The sequence below is a fragment of the Acipenser ruthenus genome, chromosome 3, assembly GCF_902713425.1.
Source record: "Acipenser ruthenus chromosome 3, fAciRut3.2 maternal haplotype, whole genome shotgun sequence".
Classification (NCBI taxonomy): domain Eukaryota; kingdom Metazoa; phylum Chordata; class Actinopteri; order Acipenseriformes; family Acipenseridae; genus Acipenser; species Acipenser ruthenus.
Window position 1 is genome coordinate 84,800,511 of NC_081191.1, and position 16,654 is coordinate 84,817,164.

The following is a 16,654-nucleotide window of genomic DNA, read 5'->3' on the forward strand; positions in this document are numbered from 1 at the left end:
TAATTGCATTGGTGACAATATATTGTATATAGTTCTATAGACTCACTTAATGGTAGTCTAGCCTACAGTTCAAACCATGCTATCATAATGAAATACATGCTGATAGAAGTTGTAGTAACCAAACTAATTTCCAATTTTTTAAGTATGTAAGGCTTTTGTCTCTGTATTTTTATTCAAATGGGTATTACTTTATATATATATATACAGACGTGCTCAAATTTGTTGGTACCCCTCCACAAAAAACAAAGAATGCACAATTTTCTCTGAAATAACTTGAAACTGACAAAAGTAATTGGCATCCACCATTGTTTATTCCATATTTAATAGAAATCAGGCTTTGCTTTTGATTTTTTATTCAACATAATATTGTAAATAAGAAAACAAATGAAAATGGCATGGACAAAAATGATGGGATCGCTAACCTAATATTTTGTTGCACAACCTTTAGAGGCAATCACTGCAATCAAATGTTTTTTGTAGCTCTCAATGAGACTTCTGCACCTGTTAACAGGTAGTTTGGCCCACTCTTCCTGAGCACACTGCTCCAGCTGTCTCAGGTTTGATGGGTGCCTTCTCCAGACTGCAAGTTTCAGCTCTTTCCATAGATGTTCGATAGGATTCAGATCAGGACTCATAGAAGGCCACTTCAGAATAGTCCAATGTTTTGTTCTTATCCATTCTTGGGTGCTTTTAGCTGTGTGTTTTGGGTCATTATCCTGTTAGAGGACCCATGACCTGCGACTGAGACAGAGCTTTCTGACACTGGGCAGTACGTTTCGCTCCAGAATGCCTTGATAGTCTTGAGATTTCATTGTGCCCTGCACAGATTCAAGGCACCCTGTGCCAGGCGCAGCAAAGCAGCCCCAAAACATAACCGAGCCTCCTCCATGTTTCACTGTAGGTATGGTGTTCTTTTCTTTGAAAGCTTCATTTTTTTGTCTGTGAACATAGAGCTGATGTGACTTGCCAAAAAGCTCCAGTTTTGACTCATCTGTCCAAAGGACATTCTCCCAAAAGGATTGTGGCTTGTCAATATGCATTTTAGCAAATTCCAGTCTGGGCTTTTTTATGTTTTTCTTTCAAAAGTGGAGTCCTCCTGGGTCTTCTTCCATGGAGCCCACTTTCGCTCAAAAAGCGACGGATGGTGCGATCAGAAACTGACGTACCTTCACCTTGGAGTTCAGCTTGTATCTCTTTGGCAGTTATCCTTGGTTCTTTTTCTACCATTCGCACTATCCTTCTGTTCACTCTGGGGCCGATTTTCCTCTTGCGGCCGCGCCCAGGGAGGTTGGCTACAGTTCCATGGACCTTAAACTTCTTAATAATATTTGCAACTGTTGTCACAGGAACATCAAGCTGCTTGGAGATGGTCTTGTAGCCTTTACTTTTACCATGCTTGTCTATTATTTTCTTTCTGATCTCCTCAGACAACTCTCTCCTTTGCTTTCTCTGGTCCATGTTCAGTGTGGTGCACACAATGATACCAAACAGCACAGTGACTACTTTTCTCCATTTAAATAGGCTGAATGACTGATTACAAGATTGGAGACATGTGTGATACTAATTAAAGAAACTAATTAGTTTGAAATATCACTATAATCCAATTATTTATTATCTTTTCTAAGGGGTACCAACAAATGTGTCCAGGTCATTTTAGAATATCTTTGTAGAATAAACAATAATTCATCTCTTTTCACAGCTTCTTTGCTTTATTCTATGACATACCAAAGGCATGCAAGTATACATGATAAAATAGCTTTTAATTTCACCACTTTTCAGGAGGAATGAAGCATTATTTCAATGAGCTGTAAGGGTACCAACAAATTTGAGCACGTCTGTATATATATATATATATATATATATATATATATATATATATATATATATATATATATATATATATATAAATGATTTAAGTATGAAAAACTAAAACTAGATAAGTAATTTTTAGTATGGTACAGATTGCAATCAGTATTCTGAAGAAATCACTAAACTGAGAATGGTCTGATGTCAACTGGTTCAGAGTAGAGATAGTATACGGTACATCTTTCTACACAATGCTTGGATGTAGAGTATCCTATTTGCAATAAATACACATAGGGGAGGGGTATCCATAGGCCAATTGTAGCTTACCTCATGCCACTACATTCATCCAGTGCCTCACCTAGTGAATTAATGCTAAGGCCTCATAAAAATATGTTTTTTTTTGTTTTTCATACTATAAGATATAATTTTCTAGTCGTTCCCATTTCCTGTTTTACTGTTACAAATAATGTTGTTTTAAATTAGTCCAGACTTTATCCCTTGGTTTCAGTTTATTTTAAGAAAAGGTTTGTGTGGGTTGTGGTAGAATTGCTCGACAGAAAGCTAACGTCTACTATGACTTCTACCTAAATCCAGATGGGTTTATTTTTTGCTAATTTTAAATTACTAGTAATGTGCAATAATACATATAAAAGGAACTGGTTTGCAAAATTCTATTTTACGTACATAGACCCCCCCTCCGCCATCCCAAATAATATTTGCTTAATTTTGTGGTGGAAAAAAATTAGACAGTGGCGCTGGCCAATGAAAATGAAGATGACCAGTTATGTTTTCCTATTTCATTTTAATTGAATGTGGTTTACAAGTTATATATTTATGAGTAAATTGACAGTTTTACATGGTGGTATTCTCTTCCTGTCTATCAAACAAGTTCAAAAGGACCAGAAAACTAATATGTATTGAGGGATGGGTATGCAGGTGGGCTAAACAAACCTCTGAGCCAAATTAAACTAAAGACAAATGCTGAAAATATTATTATAATGATATACTGATGTGGCAGTTGTTACAGGTCAGAGAATTGTCCATGGTGATGGTTCATTGTCCCATACTGGAGTTTCCAATTTTAGGATGTCAACATTTAGCAGCTTGAAACCAAGGGGTTGATTTGATCAATCAATACACATCTGGATATATGGTATCGGCTTTTGGTATCGTTGAGGGTGAAACCCAGCCTCGACAGATGCTCCGTCACTATTGCCTTGTGGGCCACTGCCCCTTCCTGCAACTGGGAGCAGATCAACCAGTCACCCATGTAATTCAACACCCTGATCCCCTGCAGCCGCAAGGGGCTAGGATGGCATCTACACACTTTGAAAACGTGCGGGGGGGCTAAAGAGAGGCCGAATAGCAGCATGGAAAACTCGAAGACGCTTCCTTCAAAATCAAAGCAGAGGTATTTCCTGTGCGCGGGACGAATAGGAATAGGAACATGAATATGAGTCCTTTAAGTGCACAATATTAAACCAGTCACCCGGCCGGAGAATGTGACGGTGTGCATAACCGTTGTGTACGGTGGCGAGCACCCAAGTGTCTGAGGTGCAAGTGTGCCTGAGCCGCAAGCCTTCAGGAACCGTGCTGGGGCTGCTGAGGCTGAGGCGGAGCCCGTTGTGGGGACTGCCTGGGGCAGCATTGGAACTGTTGGAATCCCACGTCTGGCGCCCTCCCATCGTTGCTGGTAGGCCTGGCTGTTAGCTGTCGTGGAAGCCTGAAGGCAGTACCTCAGGTCATTACGCGAGGCAGTAGGGATCGGAACCGTCCAAGTCACCGTGTAAGTCACGGGCTGACGCCAGCGTCTCGATCTCTCACGTACCAGAGTACAGGAGGCTACCTGCCAAGACGCCCAGGGCTTATCCTTGGAAGCCAGAGAACTGGAGCAGCGTACTCGAACCTAGGCACAGCCTACAGACAGGGGGCATCGAGGGCACCGCGGGCAGGGAGGGGAACTGATGCAGTGAGTGTTAAAGCACTGTGGGATAAGCACTGAGGCTCTGAGGTGTCGGCAGCATCGAGGACAGTGAGGGCACCGATGCAAGGAGCGTCTAAACACCAAGGAGCCGAAGCACCGAGGCTCTGAGGCGTCGAGGGCCTCGAGGGCACCATGGGTAACGAGGGCACCAATGCAGGGAGCATCTAAGCACGGCGGGCGTCAAGCACCGTGGCTCTGAGGTGTCGAGGGCACCATGGGCAACAAGGGCACCGAGGGCACTGATGCAGGGAGTGTCTAAGTACCGCGGGCATCAAGCACCGAGGCACTGAGGCGTTGAGAGCATCTGGGACACCAAGGGCACCAAGCACCGAGGGTACCGGGCCAGGGCGTCTAGCCTGGACCGAGCGCAGTCACCCAACCAGTACAGCGCGTAGCTTACAGCAGAGGGGAGCACCGTCTACAGGCAGGGTGGCTAGTCTGGATTGTGTGCAGTCACACAACCGGGCAGCGCATGGTTACAGCAGAGGGGAGCACCGTCTATAGGCAGGGTGGCTAGTTTGGATTGTGTGCAGTCACACAACCGGGCAGCGCGTAACTTGCAGCAGAGTGGAGCATGGTCTACAGACAGTACTTTGGAAAGGGAACTTTTCTCTTTTTTTTTTCACTGTAAAGCAGTAATAAGAAAGACACAGGTACCACGCCAGGCAGGAGCTGTAATATATATATATATTTATTTTTTAAAACATGCTGAGGAGGTGGGCTGAGACAAACCGGCGGCGTCAAATCAACAGCAGGCTATAGCAGAGTTGGATCCCTTTCCCTTTCCCTTTTTTTTTTTTTTTTTTTAACTGCGAGCAGTAGAAAAAAAACACACACATACACAACACTAAGCTGTGAGGGAAAAAATCATGCCCGGGAGTATTAGCACCTACTGAGGAATGTGTTGAACTTGTATAGGCTACGGTGTAGGGCCAAAAAATAGTATATCATCAGAATGTGGTACGCATGCCCATTTAATGCCAAAAAATGGTATTATTATTTGTTTATTTAGCAGATGCCTTTATCCAAGGTGACTTACAGACTAGGGTGTGTGAACTATGCATCAGCTGCAGAGTCACTTACAATTACGTCTCACCCGAAAGACGGAGCACAAGGAGGTTAAGTGACTTGCTCAGGGTCACACAATGAGTCAGTGACTGAGCTGGGATTTGAACCGGGGACCTCCTGGTTACAGCCCTTTATAGCCCTTTTCGTACACTGTCAATGCTGTGACTACCGCACAAATCACTAAGAACAAGACAAACTGTAGTTCACCCACAAAATCATACATGTTTACAATTTTAGATAACCTAAATTGTTGCTCATCAGTTTAAGTCACATAAATGTGCTGAATTGTGAAAAGAAATTACATTAAAAATAACTTTAAGGGCCAAACTATTTGTATGTACAATATGTATGTGCGTGTAATATGTACATAAATATATATGCAGTCAAAAAATGTTTAGAAAATAATATATGGATAGTACAGTCGCTTTCTTATGGAATATTGGTATTTTTTTGGTATTTATGTAGCGTTATCTCTTGCTTTTTGTTTTGTTTTCCTTGCTTTTTTATTTTATTTATTGGTGGCCAAATGAGGCAGGCTGCACTTGGTGGTTATTCAACACAATCTAAAAATACAGCTTCCTGTATTGGAATATTACTTGGGTCACTTGAATTCTCCCTAAACAAAAAATACATGTAAACCCAAATTGCCTTAAAGATACTACCAAAATAGCGTAACAAAAAGGTAAGACTTATGTTTATCTTTGCATGTAAACCAATGTGAACTGGTCAAATAAAAAAAATAATGCTTAGAACCTAGAAGGCAGAATATGATTTACTCTTCTACTGATTTCCTGCATTGCTAGTGTGAAGTGACTGGTGGGGCTTACACATTCATCTGTGTTTATTGTTTTGATGTTGTTATTGTTTCACTTACTTGTATCTAGGGCTCAGATAGGGCACTTCCATTCCTATCTGGAAGCTGGGTTAGCTGGGTCGTGAAAGAAGTTCTAAAGACATTGATTTCTATCTAGCACTGTAATTAATTGAGTCTTCATGTTGTAACTCAGTGTTTGAGGAAATGTTGGAGTGAATCTTCTCCTTTCTGAATTGTGTTGCTGTGTAACAGGCTCTTAACTGGTGTTAGTCATTATATCTCACTGCTGGGTGTCTTTGAATAGCTCAGATTAATTTCAGGTGTGTGAAAACCCATTCCCAGCAAGACTTCACGCTTTATTTGTTATTATGAAATGGTTTTGAAAATATCTCCACCAGCACCAGGTGATATTAATACTATCTAAGGTCTTGCTACTCTATACAGGGCATAGAGCACATGTTTTGATTTGCATTGAACAAATTCAACTGAAACGCTTGAAAGAAGTGGATGTCCAAAGAAAATTACGGGTACAGCAGGTAAGAGAATCGTCCGAGCAGCAAATAAAAATCCAAGGTTAACAGCCAAGGACTTAAAGAAAGATTTAGAAGCATCTAGCATAATAGTGCATGAAAGAACTGTACAAAGGCACCTGAACACAGAAGAATTATATTCACATAGACCTCACTGCAAACCACTTGTAAGGAAAATTTAGAAGAAAAGCCATCTAAAAATTGCCAAGAAATATGAACAGTTATCTGAAGCATTCTTCAACAAAATTATTTGGTCCAATGAGACTAAAAAATAACTTTTCCCCCAAAATGGACCACAGTATGTTTGGAGATAAAAAAAAAAGGCACATTCGTTGTGATTGAGTATCGAATGAATGCAGCCATGTATCAAAACATTCTATGACACCATATGGTAAGTTCAATAACACCATCTAAATACAGCAGTTTACCTCATCATCAACGGACGAGCTATGGCACCTACTTTAAGAAAAAAAAAATCTAAATTCAACAAGTCCATTATAAAAAATAAATAAATATAAAAGCTAAAATGCACAACAACTATCTTCTATTTTAAATGAACACACTATTGATGTATATAAACACATAGTATCAATCAATCTGAATTTCTAAAGCAATGCTGATGCTGAAAGTGTAATAACTGATCTTTCACTATTTGTTTGCCTTTTAGACTTTCCTGCAGAATACTTTGCAATGTGTGAGTCTGGGAACATGTCTACTACAGATTTGCTGAACTAGTCACAGCATGCAAAGGTCTGTGCATATGTACAGACGTGCTCAAATTTGTTGGTACCCTTACAGCTCATTGAAATAATGCTTCATTCCTCCTGAAAAGTGGTGAAATTAAAAGCTATTTTATCATGTATACTTGCATGCCTTTGGTATGTCATAGAATAAAGCAATTCTAAAATGGCCTGGACACATTTGTTGGTACCCCTTAGAAAAGATAATAAATAATTGGATTATAGTGATATTTCAAACTAATTAGTTTCTTTAATTAGTATCACACATGTCTCCAATCTTGTAATCAGTCATTCAGCCTATTTAAATGGAGAAAAGTAGTCACTGTGCTGTTTGGTATCATTGTGTGCACCACACTGAACATGGACCAGAGAAAGCAAAGGAGAGAGTTGTCTGAGGAGATCAGAAAGAAAATAATAGACAAGCATGGTAAAGGTAAAGGCTACAAGACCATCTCCAAGCAGCTTGATGTTCCTGTGACAACAGTTGCAAATATTATTAAGAAGTTTAAGGTCCATGGAACTGTAGCCAACCTCCCTGGGCGCGGCCGCAAGAGGAAAATCGGCCCCAGAGTGAACAGAAGGATAGTGCGAATGGTAGAAAAAGAACCAAGGATAACTGCCAAAGAGATACAAGCTGAACTCCAAGGTGAAGGTACGTCAGTTTCTGATCGCACCATCCGTCGCTTTTTGAGCGAAAGTGGGCTCCATGGAAGAAGACCCAGGAGGACTCCACTTTTGAAAGAAAAACATAAAAAATCCAGACTGGAATTTGCTAAAATGCATATTGACAAGCCACAATCCTTCTGGGAGAATGTCCTTTGGACAGATGAGTCAAAACTGGAGCTTTTTGGCAAGTCACATCAGCTCTATGTTCACAGACGAAAAAATGAAGCTTTCAAAGAAAAGAACACCATACCTACATTGAAACATGGAGGAGGCTCGGTTATGTTTTGGGGCTGCTTTGCTGCGCCTGGCACAGGGTGCCTTGAATCTGTGCAGGGCACAATGAAATCTCAAGACTATCAAGGCATTCTGGAGCGAAACGTACTGCCCAGTGTCAGAAAGCTCTGTCTCAGTCGCAGGTAATGGGTCCTCCAACAGGATAATGACCCAAAACACACAGCTAAAAGCACCCAAGAATGGATAAGAACAAAACATTGGACTATTCTGAAGTGGCCTTCTATGAGTCCTGATCTGAATCCTATCGAACATCTATGGAAAGAGCTGAAACTTGCAGTCTGGAGAAGGCACCCATCAAACCTGAGACAGTTGGAGCAGTTTGCTCAGGAAGAGTGGGCCAAACTACCTGTTAACAGGTGCAGAAGTCTCATTGAGAGCTACAGAAAACGTTTGATTGCAGTGATTGCCTCTAAAGGTTGTGTAACAAAATATTAGGTTAGCGGTCCCATCATTTTTGTCCATGCCATTTTCATTTGTTTTATTATTTACAATATTATGTTGAATAAAAAATCAAAAGCAAAGTCTGATTTCTATTAAATATGGAATAAACAATGGTGGATGCCAATTACTTTTGTCAGTTTCAAGTTATTTCAGAGAAAATTGTGCATTCTTCGTTTTTTGTGGAGGGGTACCAACAAATTTGAGCACATCTGTAACTTTCTTGATTTCCATTTTCCTTTGGCAACAAAATATGTTACTGAAGTGCTGGTTTTCTGAGCGCCACTGACGTTTTTGTAATCTCTCGTGCTTACCATACACATCATCATTCTTGCTCCCATGTCCCACCATTAAAATCAGTCTTGCATGGTTTACAGACAGAATGTATTTTTCCAATGTTTCTTAGGATTATGTGAGAATATGTTTTGTGGTCCAAGAAGCTTGAAATTTGGATCAATATTTTTTTTTTTTTACCAGACGAGGAGGGCTTATTGCACACACAGCCATTGTAGATGTTCAGGTCAACTACTAAATGCATGTCTGCGACAGGGCTCCCCTGGGTCCTAAATCCTGCTAGGTAAAGACAGGGATTGCAGTAACCACAAACTGAACATGCCTTTTGCAGAAATTAATGGTTTGGTGACATAACAAGGTTTACCAGTAGAGTTTTCAGCAAAATATAGGAGTTGTCCAGGAGATGTGTCCAAAAAACGGTAGAGTCCTGGCAAATAAGGGAGACAGGTCTGGGAACGTTCACCCAACATTTGAGGATCAAATTGTATTAAGGGGGAAATGGGAGACACGACCTTACAGTGTTATAACCAATTCCGCACTATAACAGGTTGTGTTATAACAGGATAGCATTTTAACAGCAAACAAGCAAGGATAAGCACTGGTGTAGTTGAGCCGGAACGCGCCGGAACACCATTCTGGTACTTTTTCCTAGAGGCAGAACCTTGACTTAAGAATTAACTTAAGAATCTTTATCGATCTGTTATGAAAATGCTTAAATGGCGCTGACCGGTCTGATTTTGGTGACTGGGCACCAATGAAGCAATCGATTTTCCATGGGGAAATCTAATTGGTCTTTCCATTGAATAGGCACTAGGAACAAGAAAATCAGTGTCAAATTCCCTACATACCAGTTTTGATGGTACACTCTGAATCAGAGTCTCTGACAACCAACGCATATTTTAAATGTTTAGCCAGAACTGCTCTTTTTTTTTTTATCTGATGAGATCAAATACAGTAGGTCCAGGAAAAAAAATTATATATATATATATATATATATATATATATATATATATATATATATATATATATAGTGTACAATTTAATTGTCCAGAACTGTTGGCAGATAGTGTTTAAAAATAAATTTTAAAAAATGGTACTGATATGACAAAAACAAAACTAAAAACAAAGTTATGACATTAAGGGGGTGATGTAAGTTTAGACGCAGTGCAAATAACTGAGGAAGCAAAAATCAAATTGCATTGCGGCCATGCAATTATGTAAGCTTAAGAGCAGTGCAAATTACTCAATTACACACAAATAATGATCTGCAGTTATCATAATGAGTGTCTCAATGAGCTCATCTGTCTATTTAGCGGCCGCACTTGCAGAGATAGGAGTACAGAGAGCAGTAGTCGCTGTATGACATTTATGGAGCACGGAAATACAAAGCAAAATAAATGTGTCAGAGGAAGGGCAGCAAAGTCCTCTTGGCACATGGAAAAAAAGAAACGTTTTCTGAGGAGCTGAGTCCTTACGGCTGAGGTTACTCAGCATGAAACTGAGTTGTTTGGAAAAGCCTCATCCAACATTAGTTATCCAAGTACCCTTAGGAAATTATATGTATTGACCTGCCCTTTTCAGCATGACATTTCCCTAGCACTCTGGAAAAGGTTGATTGGGCTATCCCTCCAGACATTCCAACTGTGGTCTGAAAGGAACCACAGGCTAAGTAGTGCAGAGAACACAGCACTCGCATGTGCTGAGGACACAGCACTCGCATGTGCATTGAACACAGCACTCGCATGTGCATTGAACACAGCACTCGCATGTGCAGGGATAGCGGTCCCTAGATTGACATTGGGGTTTAGCTCATCCCTCAATTTAACTATTAGGTCTAGGATGACCTGCAGAGTGAGATGATAATGTTTTAGCACCGCATCCTCTGGCATCCCAAACAAAGTGACCCTGGGATTGAATATGCAGGGTCTTCTTCGTCTTGCCCTTCTCCTCCGAATGTGTCCCTGCCTCTCCTCAACAAGAGCCAAGTGTCGCTGCATTAGGAAGTATACCAGGCAGCAGTGTGGAGTAGTGGTTAGGGCTCTGGACTCTTGACCAGAGGGTTGTGGGTTCAATCCCCAGTGGGGGACACTGCTGTTGCACCCTTGAGCAAGGTACTTTACCTAGATTGCTCCAGTAATAACCCAACTGTATAAATGGGTAATTGTATGTAAAAATAATGTTATATATGTGAAATAATGTTTAATGTGATATGTTTTAATAATTGTGTGTCGCCCTGGATAAGGGCGTCTGCTAAGAAATAAATAATAATAAAATAATAATAATAACCACCCTGAAGCTAATGATAAGTCTCTGTACGTGTGTGCTTTTATACAGCTCTTAATTACTTGCTTCTACAATGGTTTGCACCTTGTAGAAGAGGTGTAAAGTTTTTGGAGGGTCAGCAATTGCCTAAATGCAAGGCAAAATCCTTATATCACATTATAAAGTTTGCACCTGCTTAGTATCCAGATCCCGCCCAATTCTATGCTTTATTCTTCATTTGAATGCATTTCAATATAAATTTGATAGCGGGTACAGAACATCAGGTGAACACCATTCTTTACATTTTTAGTGACAGGTAAAATCAGACTTTACTGCTGCTAAACACGATTTATGGCAGCATTATGGGGATTTTGTACCTGCAAATCACTTAGCGCGTATCCTTTCATCAACCCCTAAACCTCTAACTATAAACTGTTAAGACATATTTTTGCATATTTAAACAGTTTAGTTTGTTTAAAATGGTGACCTGTTTCCAGTAAAATGCTAATGATCTTCATATGTATTATTATTGCCCCAATAACGAATGACACAGATCATCCATTATCCAAAATACATAGATCTACATTTCAGTTTTGAAGGTTGAACTTCACATTCGTATTGCCCATGAACTGACCATTGTTAATTGCAGGACAAACAAACCTCAGGGAATTGTGGCCAAGATCATTTCAGATTACTTGGCAGGTGCTTACTAAGCAAAAGCAGTGAAGTTGTGAGCACAGTAATTTGATACTATCAGCCTGTTCACCAACCAGAACCATCAGCAAACAGTTATACAAGGCTAGACAATATTGACATCACAATAACATAAATAAAGTAAAATAAATAAAATAAAGTAACCTCAAGACTGTGTACTGAACTCAGAGCTGGCAAACTGACAACTTGGAAAGGCTATTAAGGACTATCCTGATCAGAGCCCAACTGACCCACTGTTTAAGAGCTCATCAGGCTCAGCTCTTCAGACCCTCCAAACCTTTCACTAGTATCCAGTTATCTACAGCAGGGGTCGGCAACCTATGCAAAGAGATTTCATCTGGTCTGCCAAGCACACCAAGCAAAGAGATTCATTTCAGGTGTAGCTGAGCCACTTGTGCTAGCTCTCATCACTGGTTTTTCTGTGAAGGAGCCACCCTCTGCCATGTCGCTGTCGAAGCCATCGAAGAAAAGGAAAGTTAATAGCGAATGTTAAGTGTTCAGCAATCAGTGGACCAATGATTACTTTTTTGTGCAATTATTATTATTATTATTTATTTCTTAGCAGATGCCCTTGTCCAGGGCGACTTACAGTCATAAACAAAAATACATTTCAAGAATCACAGTACAAGTAATAATACAATTAAGAGCAAGATAAATACAATGACTTTGGTTCTAGCAAGTACAAGTATGACAAAATACGATTCAGTAACGGAGCAGATAATAGTGTCAGTGATAGTTACATCAGGATATAATTAAATACAAAATACTACAGATTAAATAACACTTGACAGATTACAGTACTCTAAAGTACAGGATTAAATGCAGTAAAATAGGGGGCAGATAAGAGCAAGTAAAGCGCATTTAAGGAAGAGTGTCCATAGGGAAAAAAAGAGGAGTTCTACAGGTGCTGTCTGAAGAGGTGAATCTTGAGGAGGCGCCAGAAGGTGGTCAGGGACTGGGCAGTCCTGACATCTGTAGGAAGGTCATTCCACCACAGCAGGGCGAGGGTGGTGAAGGAGCGGGCTCTGGAGGCATTGGAGCGTAGAGGAGGTAGAGCCAGTCTTCTAGTGCAGGAGGAGCGGAGAGGTCGAGTGGGGGTGTAGGGAGAGATGAGGGTCTGGAGGTAGCTGGGCGTAGTCTGGTCAAGGCATCTGTAGGCTAGTACAAGAGTCTTGAACTGGATGCAAGAGGTGATCGGGAGCCAGTGGAGTGAGCGAAGTAGTGGAGTTGCGTGGGAGAAGCGAGGCAGAGAGAACACCAGGCGAGCAGCGGAGTTCTGGATGAGCTGGAGAGGACGGGTGGCGGACGCAGGGAGGCCAGCCAGGAGGGAGTCGCAGTAGTCTAGGCGGGAGAGTACCAGGGCCTGAACCAGGAGCTGGGTGGTGTAGTTGATGAGGAAGGGTCGGATTCTTCGTATGTTGCTCAGGAAGAATCAGCAAGTGTGTGCCATGCAAAGACAAGGCAATATGCCTTATTTGCAAAGAGAGTGTTTCAGTGTTCAAAGAATACACTATCAGGCATAATTTCGACACACATCATAAAGACAAGTATGACTGCTTGGAAGGACAACTTAGTAGTGACAAAATAGAAGCTCTGAGAAAAGGCTTGTCTAAGCCGCAGAATATTTTTAATAGGTGCATTGAGCAAAACCTAGCAAAAGTTGATCACTGATGGTGGAAGACCTTTTACAGATGGAGAATTCATAAAAGTGTGTACGATGAAAGTAATTGAGGAGGTATGTCCTGAAAAGAAAAACTTGATCAATGATCAATAAACTGAACAAAAGTTCAACTGCTGCATTTGTGTCAGATGCTGTGTGGTTATATTTGTTATAAACATTATATGTCATGCCTTCTTCTTTTAAAAACCTCATACAACCCCCTCCTCCGGGCAGATCAGCACCAAGCCATGTTAATTCGGCCCACTGTTAGTGAAAGGTTGCCACTGATCTACAGTGCAACGGAAATGGGAGGTAATACCACCTGTTTGAGGTTGCAGGGTAACAATAGTCGTATGTGCAGGCTGTTGTGCCTACAGCATGTTGCTGTTGATTTTCAGTCACAGAATGTGATGAGAATTGAAACTGAATTGAAACATCAAGAGCAGAACTAAAAAAAAAAACTAAAAAAAACACCACCATGCTATTAAACAGCGCTAGTGAGCTCTATCAAAGATGCATGTGTAACATGTGTGCACTTCTGACACAAACTTCAATGTCTGAAGTTTTGGCATTGATAGCAATGAAGATAACAGCCTTTAATATAAACTTCAAGCTTTGTGGGCTTGAGCAGTTGAGTTGAGAACCAGGTTGCTGCAAGTTAGATGCTACTTTACCAACTTATAACAACACTTACATGGTGTTATGTTCCTTTTTTAAAAGCAATTGATAAATTAGTGTCCATTCAATTGATCTACACAGTGGCAGATCTAACTACTGCTGCTGTTGCTTTTTGAAAAATGTACATGTTGTTGTCATTTTCAAGGTATTGCAAGATAGAGTTTGTTGTTTTAGAGACAAGAATACTACAGGGCTTTCTGATTGTTAACTATGCAGACCAATCTTCTTATGAAGCCAAACGCAAGTGTCCAGAAAATGTAACATGTTCAGACACATTCTGGTTACATAACAATCCTGGACATTTCTAATACTGAATAATAACAATAAAATGTGATTAACACATTACAATTTTGTAATGCTTTCAAATACTGACAAATGGAAAAATACCAAATTCACTAAATTGTTGTTTTTTTATGTTGTGTTGATTCTACTTGATTGTTTTAATGAAGTAATTGCATATAGGTATATTTCCCTCTCAACCCATCCTTCACATTTTGTTTATCTAAATAGCATGAGGAGAATGTACAAAACCATGACTTGACTCCCTGACAGATAACCACTGAGGGACGGTTATCTTATCAGGAGTCACATTATTGTTGAGTTCAGATGCCAGACCTTTAAATTTATCCCTGTAAAACTGCAGTATATGCAGTAAAAAAAATTATGTTGTTTACTTTACCCTTGCCTTACCCTCCTTTGCAGTGCTGGCTTGAGATTCTATAAGCAGAAACTTACTTGCAGTCTGTGCCCACCAACATCATAATACCCAATTAAGACTATGAAATGCTTCTAATACATGCAAAAGCATAGACGTCTATTTCTAATTTATTTTGAACAAATTATCTTCTAATCTTTGCTTATATTTAAAAAAAGCTGCACTCTACATCAACTACAGTAATTAGTGTCTTGTAAATCTATATGGAGATTGATTGGCAAGTTGTTCTTATTATGATTATGGATTGCAACTTGCCAAAATCAAAGGGTGCAGAGAAGAAGGAAGGGCTGAAATAATGAACAGGGGCACCAAAAATATTCAGGAAGTTAATGTTTTATGGGAAACAGCTGACCAGGTAGAATGATTTGTCTCTGCTGCCCTGTAAAGTATTTGGACACCTGTTATCTGGTTATTTGGTTTAGCAGTATATGGTCAGCCGGAGGTACAGTATACATCGGCTTCTGCTGATAAGGCAGGTAAATGTCAGAGCACAGCAGTATAGGAGATTTGGAAATGGGCCACTTAGTAAAGCAGTGTGTGATCAGAACAAACTTTATCATGTGCTAACTGATTTAGCATACTAAACTTAGATACAGACTTCGGCACATATCTATTAGAAAGGGAGGGGCAACTGACATGGACAGGCAGGATATGGCAAGCAGGACATAGGGGAGCTCAGCAACAAGCATTTAAGGGGAGGGGAGGGGGGGGGGGGGTTGCAACAAGTGTAATGCGTGGTCTACTACAATCTATCTAGTTATTTATAAGTTTTGCATAGAGAAAATGGGGAGACAATACAGAGGTTTGACTGAGGGCTAATTTAAACAAATCACCTAGACTGTAGATAGGTCTGATGGCTTCTTTTAGTAAACCGGTTTATTGTGTAATCCTTTCAGTCTTCCACCAGCTTCGTGAATGAATGCAATAAATTGTCTAACTCCTCTGTCTTGTCCCTCTTTTTGTCCACTACACGCCTGTCTTAAAATATTTAAGAACATAAGAAAGTTTACAAACGAGAGGAGGTCATTAGGCCCATCTTGCTCATTTAGTTGTTAGTAGCTTATTGATCCCAGAAGCTCATCAAGCAGCTTCTTGAAGGATCCCAGGGTGTCAGCTTCAACAACATTACTTTTTTCAGGTCGAAAAAGTCCCTTGGGTCGACACTGTCAAAACCTTTTAGAATTCTGAATGCTTGAATCAGTTCGCCGCATAGTCTTCTTTGTTCAAGACAGAATAGATTCAATTCTTTAAGCCTGTCTGCATATGACATGCCTTTTAAACCCAGAAGAATTCTGGTCGCTCTTCTTTGCTCTCTTTCTAGAGCAGCAATATCCTTTTTTGTAGTATGTCTGAGTAGTTTTATGTTTACAGAGCTCTACAATCACTACATATTGCAAAAGACAATGAAACCTGTCATATTAATTGTAATAATAATTTCTCAAAATACTATATAAATCTCACAAAATATAATTATTTGGATTGTACAATTCACTTATTCACATTTGGCACAAAAAAAAATCAAAGCAGATTTTATTTTATAACAGTTTGTTTTTAAGAAAAGCGGCCATTGAATTTCCAGACTTAGACAAGGTGTATGAGTTTCGGTTGTGGTTTACCGATTCTCGACAAAACCACACCTACTTAATCCCTGTTTTTGCGTTACATTTTTGGGTAGGTATTTCAAAAACAAAAATAAATTCCTAACTCTCAAAAATGACATAATTTGTTAAAGCTATGTGTCCGGAAGACATATCTATTTGAATTATTATCCTATCAGGTGGGGTTTGGAAGATATGCAGGTTGGATTAAGTGACGCACATTCAGGTTTGTCGAAGTTTAACTCTCTGCTCTCTGAGACAATGGCCCTGTCCACACTATGCCTTTAAACCGTATTAGTTGCATTTAAGCCGGCTTAAAAGTGCTAAATACGGTTTGCATCCACACTACGCAGAATTTAATACTGTACTCGAGAACCGGACTCGAGACCACCT